Consider the following 9,952-nt stretch of genomic DNA (forward strand, 5'->3'; position numbering starts at 1 on the left):
TGGCCACTGCTGTTTTCCAAATTTGCTGGCATATTGAGTGCAGCACTTTCACAGCATCATCTTTCAGGATTTGAAATAGCTCAACTGGAATTCCATCACCTCCACTAGCTTTGTTCATAGTGATGTTTTCTAAGGCCCACTTGACGTCACATTCCAGGATGTCTGGCTCTAGGTGAGTGATCACACCATTGTGATTATCTGGGTCCTGAAGATCTTTTTTGTATAATTCTTCTGTGTATTCTTGCCACCTCTTCTTAATATCTTCTACTTCTCTTAGGTTCATACCATTTCTGTCCTTTATCGAGCCCATCTTTGCATGAAATGTTCCCTTGATATCTCTAATTTTCTTATATTCAGTAGTGTGTATATGTCAGTCTGGATCTCCCATTTATCCCTCCCCTATTCTCCTCTGGTAAGCTCAATATGTATTTGGTAAATGATGTCTTAAGAATATTAAGTAATACATTATAAAAATATCCTGAACATTTCTTTGTAAGTAGTGACCACCTAACCACGTTAATGTTCATAAATTAGCATGACTTGTTTTAGTATAGTCGCTCGATGGGCATGCGTTTGTTGCCTGAGTAAACATACAGAAAGCAGATCAGGGGAGCCTTGGGGAAATGCACCCCAGTGTTTCAGAGGTAACTGGATGGTCAGGCGGGCACTGCCGTGCATTTAGGAGCAGAGCTGTGGGATGGAGCAGTGACAGGCATCTGGGCTGCCAGGAATGAAGGCAGTGTTTGCTCTTTGGATGGGGGTGGTTTGGTGTGGGCGGGCCTTGGGGAGGATGGAGTGGGGATGGAGGGGTGAGGAGAGGCAGGAGACGAGGTTGCAGGTTAGACCACAGACAGTGGAGAGAAGTGCTAAGTACCATGCTGAAGAGGCCGGGCTTTGCACTGGAAGCTGTGGTTGGCTGTGGAAGTGGGAAGAGCTTAGGAACTGGGAATGGTAGATTCATGCCATGTAGGAGAGAGGACACGGACTGCAGAGAGCAGAGCCTGCAGGCAAGACGTGAGGCCCACGGTGCAGTAGGAATGGAGAGGCTCTGGGCACTGAGTTCGTGCTCTACGTGTTTGCTCAGGAAACAGCAGATGTTAAAAATACACATGATGAAATATACAACACATCATATGAACTGATTAAAGGAAATCTGGGTGCTGGGATAGGGTGGTATGTACTTCCTTAAGGCCAGTGTGATAGACAAGCATTGCGTGTCCTTGAATGAAGGATCGTAGATACAGTTTGTAAGTAGGGCACAGGCTTGAGAACCAGAAGGGTCTTCAGAGAAGGCCTGTGTCCGATTCTTCATTTTCACCTGTGCGGCCTTGCTGCTTTCACCAGGGCTTTCTTAGCATTCCCTGACTATGTCACATGTGCGCCACCTCCAGAGTTCTGCTCTTGATGGTTTCTTTCCCCTGTCCCTGCTGGCTGAGACCCTACTCATTTTTTTGGCCAAGATACAGAGTCACGTCTGATGCCTTCCTTACCCTCATTCAGGTAAAATCAGTAGCTCAGCTCTTTGTTTCTGTGTCATTTGCATTGAGGACTATTATGTGAATACTCACTGGGGCACTATGGCACTATCTGCGGTGAGTGGGTAGTCCAGGGTGGACTCTTTTTTTAAAATTGAGCTTTAGCTAATTTCTTACAATTTTGTGTTACTTTTAGATGCCCAGCATAGTGATTCAGTATTTTTCCAGATTATATTTCATTATAAGTTATTACAAGATAAGGGGTATAATTCCTCGTGCTATACAATCAACTGTTATTGTCTACCTATTTTATACATAACAGTTTGTATCTATTGCTCCCATGCTCCTAATTTGCCCCTGCCTTTCCCTTTCCCCTTTGGTAACCAGACATTTGTTTTCTATATTTGTGAGTCTGTTTTGCATATACATTCCTTTGTATTATTTTTTAGATTTCACATATAAATGATATCTACAGTATTTGTCTTTCTCTGACTTATTTCACTAAGGATAATATTCTCTAGGTCCATCCACATTGCTGAAAATGGCATTATATCATTCTTTTATATGGCCGAGTAATATTCCTACATATATATATTCTCTTTGTTTACAAAGTGTATATATATACATATGTATGTATGTGTGTATACATAGACACATATATATGTAGTCAATCCTAAGGGAAATAAACCCTGAATGCTCATTGTAAGGACTGATGCTGAAGCTGAATCTTCACTATTTTGACCACCTGATGTGAAGAGCCGACTCATTGGAAAAGATCCTGATGCTGGGAAAGGTTGAAGGCAAAAGGAGAAGAGGGCAACAGAGGATGAAACAGTTGGATGGCAGCACCGATTCAGCGAACATGAATTTGGGTGAACTCCAGGAGATGGTGAGGGACAGAGAGGCCTGGTTTGCTGCAGTCCGTGGGGTTGCAAAGAGTCAGACACAACTTATCGACTGAATAACAACAACAACAATAGAAAGCACATTTTCTTAACCCAGTCATCTGTTGATGGGTTCTTGGGTTGCTTCCATATCTTGGCTATTGTAAATAATGCTGCATGAATTTTCTGGAATTAGTGTTTTTATTTTTTCTGGATCTATACCCAGGAGTGAAATCGCTGGATCATGTGGTAGTTCTGTTTTTCACTTATTAAGGAACCTCTATGCTGTTCTCCATAGTGCCCGCACAGTGGTCTCTTACTAGCCAGGTAAGTTACTGAACCAGCCTGTGCTTTAGTTTCCTCATTTGTGAAATGGAGGTAATAATAGTATGAGTAATATTATCCACTTATAGGGATGTGGGAAGGATCTTATGAGTTAACATTTATGAAATGCAAGAACAACCCCTGGCACATGGTAAGACCTTGAGTGTGCTAGCTAAATCCCTGCTTGACTGGGTCTGTGAAAGCAGGAGGTGTAGATCTTCCTTTCTTCTGTAACCCAGACCCTGGCCTGGTGGCTCCCTGTGATCCTCGCTGAGTGCTGCTGAGTGAATAGCCTGCCCAGGCGAGGAAGCAGGCTCCACGCCGTTAGGGGACATGTGCACGGCCCCCGGCGTGTCACACGGGCCTTGAGAGCTCTTAGGCTGGTATTGACCTGGTCACTCGTGCATGTGAAGTAGGTGGTAAGCTCTTCTCTGTGTACCTGGAGCAAACAAGGCTCAGTGCATTTAAATTCAACTTTTCAGATTGCCTTTTATGATATCTATAGAGCAGCATTTGCAGTTACAGAACACGTAAAAAAAAAAAGTGAATGTAAGTGTAAACTTCTGATATTCTGTGATTTAGGGAATGACGGGTGTTATTTTTTCTCAAGTTTTATGTAATGTGAATGCATGCTCTGGAATAATGTGAACAAAAGTTGTAAATAAGCCTGAAGAGTATTTATTTCTAGGATAAGGTGTGATGGCAGTGTGTACCTTATCTTTCAAATGCTGGCAAAATGTGTGGTATTTCTAACAGTGCAAGTGTGAGATATTTCCTCACAGTATTTATTGGCCTGAGATGGTGTGAAACAGACCCATACTCATATTTGGAGCCCCGATTTAGAATCTTCAGTCCTCAAAGATGCTGCTGGGAGCAGGAGGGAGGTCAAGGAAGGGTTTGACTTCTTACACTCACAGTTAAGACTGTTTTGTCCTCCACCTGGAGGTGTCCACCCTGCCCTGGCTCCGGGTCCGGTTCTGATTTGAGGGGAAGTTAAGGAACCCAGGTCCATTGCAAGCTAGCTCTGCCTTTGGACTCACTCCGATCTGGGTTCTGATTCCAGGTAAGGAAACCAACTTGCTGATTGCCCTATGTCAGGCTTCTACATGTTTTATCCGGTTTACTCTTCATAAAAAACATCACGTGTGATGAAACAGGTGCCTAGAGCGGTTAAGTGACTCGACTTAACCAGGATTCAAAACCTGGTTCATGGTGGAAACAACCCAAATGCCCATCCACTGGTGAGTGGATAAACAAAACATGGTATATCCTTGCAATGTGATGGTAGTCAGTCATTTAAATAAATGAAGTACTGATCCATGTTATGTATTAGTCAGGATTCTCCAAAGAAACGGAACCAATAGGATATGTATAAAATATACATTATATAATTAAATATATTAATATTCGTATACCTATGTACCTACATATCATCTACCAGTAGGAAATATATAAAATATATTAATATATCAATATATACTTAGGTCAGACAGAGAAGGAGAAATATTGTATGGCATCCCTTATATGCAGGATCTAAAAAGAAGTGATAGAAATGAACTTACTTACAAAACAGAAACAGACGCACAGACTTAGAGAATGAGCTTACGGCTGCCAAGGGGAAGGGATAGTTAGTGACTTTGAAAAGGTTGTGTACACACGGCTGTATTTAAAATGAATAACCAACAAGGATCTATGGTATAGCGCATGGAACTCTGGTCAATATTATATGCTACCCTGGATGGGAGGTGGGTTTGGGAGTGAATGGATACGTGTGTATGGATGGCTGAGTCCCTTCGGTGTTCATCTGAAACTACCACAACTTTATTAATTGGCTATACCCCAATCCAAAATAAAAAGTTTGGGGAAAATATATAAATATATAAAATAGATTAATATGTTATATATTCATGCTATGTTATCCCTACAAAATGGGGAAATAACTCACACGGTGATGGAGGTTAACAAGACCCAAGATCTGCAACCTGCAAGCCGATGCTCAGTGGAACCAAAATGGTGTGGTTTTAAGTCCAAGTCCAAAGGCAGGAGAACTTGGACGATCAGTGGTGTAAGTTCCAGTCTAAGTCCAAGTTCAAAGACCAGCCTCCCTGCTTGACATCAGTCAGGCAGAGAGAGAGAGAGAGAGAGGGCAAATTTCCCTTGCTCAGCCTTTTTGTTCTATTCAGCTCTTCAGTGGATTGGATAAGGCTCACCCATACTCTGCAGGGAAAGGGGCATGACTCAGTTCAGCAATTCAAATGTTCATCTCATCCAGAAACACTTTCACAGACACGCCCAGAAATAATGTTTCACCAAATATCTGGACCTCTTATAGCCCAGTCAAGTTGACACACGAAATTAACCATCACGGACTACTCCACAGATGAACCTTGAAACCATTATGCTAAGTGAAAGAAGCCAGACACAAAAGGTTACCTGTTGTGTGATTCCATTTAAATGAAATGTCCAGAGCAGGCAAATCCAGAGAAAGAAGAAGTGGATTAGTGGCAGCCCAGGAACTGGTGGGGAGGTGGAATGCCAGTGACTCATTCGTGGGTATGGCGTTTCTGTTTCGTGCTAAGTCACTTCAGTCATGTCTGACTCTGTGCAACCCCAGGGACTGTAGCCCGCCAGCCTCCTCTGTCCCTGGGATTCTCTAGGCAAGAACACTGGAGTGGGTTGCCATTTCCTACTCCGGGGGATCTTCCCGACCCAGGGATAGAACTCGTGTGTCTTACATCTCTCTGCACTGGCAGGCAGGTTCTTTACCTCTAGCGCCACATGGGAAGCCTAGGGTTTCTGCTCAGGGTGATGAAAATGTTCTGTAGCTAGACAGTAGTGATGGTTGCGTGGCACTGTTAATGTAACGAATACTATTGAATTGTACACTTTAAATCAGTTAAACTGATAAATTTTATCAGTTTATGGCAGGTGATGTGTATCCTGCCATAATTTTAAAAACCTGCACACCTTGTTTCTCTCATACAACAGTGCTTCTCCTGTGTCCCTGATTCACAGCGAGTTCTCTCTGGAAAAGCTGCTCAGCCTGTACTCTTTAGTGCCAGCCCCCCCACGTCTCGCCCCTCCAGGCCTCGCCCCTCCCCGCAAGGGCTGGGTTGGAGCTTTGCCCTCCAACAGGGGCGGGGGTGGGCGGGCGCATGACGTCACTCATTCCGACTTCCTGCCTGCTCGTAGGCTGGCTGCTCCTCCTTCGCTCTGCGATCCCGCCCGAAACCTGCTCCCCTTCTAAGCGCTCATCTTCAGCCTGTCCTTGCAGGGCAGAGTTTCCGTGGCCGGTGCTGCCTCTCCCAGGGAACTGCTCAGGCTGACCCGATTCAGATGCTTCTTCTGCTCCCCTGCCCCTCGTCTCACGCCCTTTCCCGCACAGACGCTGCCTTCCCCTCCTACCGTACCCCTGACTGCCCGTACCTGTCAAAGTGTCCCCAGCGTGACGATCAATCCTGTGTGGAAACTGGGTGAAGCCTACTCATTCTGGGCTTTCTTGCCCTTTCCCAGCTGGACCCATCTTCCCAGAAAACACATGTCATCATACCCACTCCGCCCGTAATTACCCTTCCCAACATATGCGTCTAAGGCAAGACAGTGTAGAAGGGAAGAAGCCACATAATATAAAACAGAGAAAAACTGAACATGGTAGGAGATTTGAGCCCAGAAAGAAAGAAGAAGAAACCATCACAAGGTCAGAGGGAAAGTGGTAGGAGCCCCATAGGGTCTTCCGCCTCGTGAAATTGCACGGTGCAGCAGCCCCCACCCAAGGCCAGTCCTCTCCTGTGGGTGCCTAATGCCACTGAACCCTTTCTTCTTGCCGGCATGATCCACATGATCTTGCGTGGTCTCAAGTGTCTTGAAGCAGGATTTTGGTTCTCGCCCGGAGACTGAAGTCAGGCTATGGGAGTGCGAGTGCTGAATCCTAACTGCTGGACCACACCAGGTACCAGTGCCCAATGACAGGCTCTGGCCTTTCGACCTTGCAGAAATGAACTCCCACAAAGACGGAAAGTAGTAAAACACGTAAAGTGTTTGTTACGAAGAAAAAGAGCACAGTATGTGTGTATAGACGCAGGCAGACTCAGTGTCGCGCCCTCGTGGAAGTTTAAATCACTTACATGGGGCGTTTCTTCCAGATTTCCTTGGGCCGATCATCTTCCCTTGTCTGGTTCCGAGTTTGTACTTGGCTGACCTCAGGATCCTCTTACGTGTGCGTTCCCATCTCTCAGCCAAGGTGGATTCCAGCAAAGAGGCTTATGGGGTTGGCATCATTCACTATTTGACCTCCAAGGAGTTTTTCTGTGCATGTGTAGTTGGAATGATCTTGACATCAAGAATGAGAAGTATCTTGTCTCTATTATTATTTGGCAGGGCTCAGCCCCTCCTGTTATCCTCCTGTTATCTTTCTCTTAGAGCGTCTATCCTTAGACGACAAACTCCAGCAGCTGAACCCGGAGCCTCTCTATCCCTGCCTCACACATTCCACCCCCTTGGCAGCCCGCTGTCACCGAGACACAGGGCCCAGCCTGCTCCTTCTCCGAATAAGCAGCCATGTTTCACTTCTGTGAATCTCCCAATGTCCCTGCCAGAGAGGGACGATGCCATTGGACACGTAAAGGGAAAAAGAGCCCTTTCCATCGTCCAGCTGCAAAGGCAACAGGCCACATCTGGGAGAGGCCTTGCAGCGGGGACAAAACCCCGAGCTCAGCCGGCTCCCCTGTGTGGGGGGTGGCTTAGAGCAACTCGGAGCCCTGTCAGTCCTCCTGGGGCAGGGAAAGGGGCCAGGGAAACAGGCCCGAAGCTTCAGTCTGAAAAAAAATCCATCTCCTGCTGATGGAGAGAAGCAAGTGATATCCATCTCTCAATCCTATCAGGTACTGCATGCAGTAAAGACAGAGGAAAAAGACACAGGCCCTGTCCTGAGTGAGGATTTTGCTCTGGGCGTGGTGTGGGGCAGGGCAGGGAGGCAAGACCCAGCGTGGCTGTGGGTGACCCCTGCTATGCTCCGTGTGTGCTGGTGTAAGAAGTGGATTCAGAGGAGGCCAGCACCCCAGGGGCTGAGAAAGCTTCCTGGAGAGGGGAAGCCACACTCTGAGGAATGAGGGGGTGCAAAGGGGAGAGACATTCTGGGTGAGGCCCCTGTGACACAGTCAGGGGCCAAGGAGGGGAAGCCCGGCTGAAGCTGAGCACAGGAATGGCAGCAGGAGGATGGAAGGGAGGTGGTAGGATGTGGGGAGAGCTTGACGAGTGCGACCCAAGCCTAGTCTCTGCATCTCCAAACGACCGTGAGAAAACCGTGTTGTTCACAAGCATCGCTGAAGACACTGGTTTGGAAACCTAACCCAGCAACCAGCACTGTCTGGACCCTCCTGAAACGACAGTTCTGGGTTCGAAACAGGAAGAGAGGAGACAGGGCACAACCTTGGAAGCCTGAGGGCACAACGTACACTGCTGCTGCTGCTGCTGCTAAGTCACTTCAGTCGTGTCCCACTCTGTGAGACCCCATAGACGGCAGCCCACCGGGCTCCCCTGTCCCTGGGATTCTCCAGGCAAGAACACTGGAGTGGGTTGCTATTTCCTTCTCCAATGCATGAAAGTGAAAAGTGAAAGGGAAGTCGCTCAGTCGTGTCCAACTCTTCATGACTCCATGGACTGCAGCCTACCAGGCTCCTCTGTCCATGGGATTTTCCAGGCAAGAGTACTGGAGTAGGGTGCCACTGCCTTCTCCAACAACGTACAGTAGTTAGAATCAAATGGGTCCAGAATGGCAGATAAATCAGCTTCAACTAGACCTTGACCCTCAGTATATACTCGTTGTGACACATCGGCAAGCTAAATGTCTTGACACCAGAGGTGCCATGACAGTTCCAAGGCTGACCATCAAAGACCAAAAAGTAGGCAGTGGCCCAGTTTCTGGTCATATCCGTCCCTTCCCCAAAATAGTTGGAATAATTTTCCCACTCATGAACCTATGAAATTACCCAGCCTATATGGCACAGTGGTAAAGAATCCACCCGCAATGCAAGAGACCCAGGAGGAGTGAGTTCAATCCCTGGTCCAGGAAGATCCCATGGAGTAGGAAATAGCAGCCCACTGCAGTATTTTCCAGTATTCTCCAGGCTGCAGTCCATGGGGTCACACAGAGTCGGTCACGACTGAAGCAACTTAGCAGCAGTAGCAGCAGCCAGTATTCTTGCCTGGGAAATCCCATGGACAGAAGAGCCTGGTGGGCTACAACCCATGGGGTCGCAAAAGTCGGACACGACTTAATGACTAAACAACAATAACATGAAAACTAACCACACCACATTCTGAGGCTGCACTCGCCTTCTGCAACAGCCTCTGCAACACATTCTGTGGAGTGTGTTTCTCTCTGAATAAAACCACTCCTTACCTTTCACTTTGTCTCTCACTGAATTCTTTCTGCCACAAGATAGTAAGAACCTGAGCCTCACTGGGTCCTGAAAGCAGGTCCGTGACCTCAGTTGGAGGACCATGGGCTTGGTCTGGGTTCCTGTCTTGGTCTTGTGAGTTCGAGTCCCAATCTGAGGTAAACGGTTTCAACCTGAGATACTTGGGCATTATCCCACAGACTGTGTGGAGTCAGAAGAGCTGGTGAACAGGAAAAGGATTTCAAAGCCCAGGCAGAAAGGGGATTATGAAGGATGTGAGAGGGGCTTGTGGAAGGTTAATCCTAGCCTTCTCTGACGGAGGCCACCGAGGACTGAGAACCCTGGTGGGAGACGCTGAAGTCCTAGAGCTACCGGGATGGGAAGCCTTCCAGTAACCTCTCAGATCCTGTTTGAGGCTATCAGATCACGCTGGAAACCTTCCCTGAAAACTCTCTCGAGCTCTCAGGAGGTAGGGGCTGCCAATCCCTAGTTTCTCAAAGCGAAAGCAGAATGTGTGGGTAGGATGGGAGAGACCCTCTCCTCCCTTCTCAGTCATCACTGTCAGCCATTTTTCACTCCAGTGAAAATTTAGTAGGTATATTAAAATGCATCCAGGCACAATAAAACCTTGTTTGAAGTTTAAAATATAGCTTGTCAGATGAGTATTTAGTGGTGTGTTTTAATGTGCATAAGTGCAGACCAGAATTTCCTGTGTAGCCTAGGGTATACATTAGCGATTTCACGAGTGATCTACAGTCGCAGTGTCCATGGGCTGCTTGGGGGGCGGGACAGGGAGGAGAGGGGGCAAAAGAGCTTGAAACTTTGGGACCTTTTTTCTTTATTCCCCTAAGTAGGGCCTTGAATTCCCAGG

This window comes from Bos indicus, chromosome 29 (genome assembly GCF_029378745.1).
Source record: "Bos indicus isolate NIAB-ARS_2022 breed Sahiwal x Tharparkar chromosome 29, NIAB-ARS_B.indTharparkar_mat_pri_1.0, whole genome shotgun sequence".
Lineage (NCBI taxonomy): Eukaryota > Metazoa > Chordata > Mammalia > Artiodactyla > Bovidae > Bos > Bos indicus.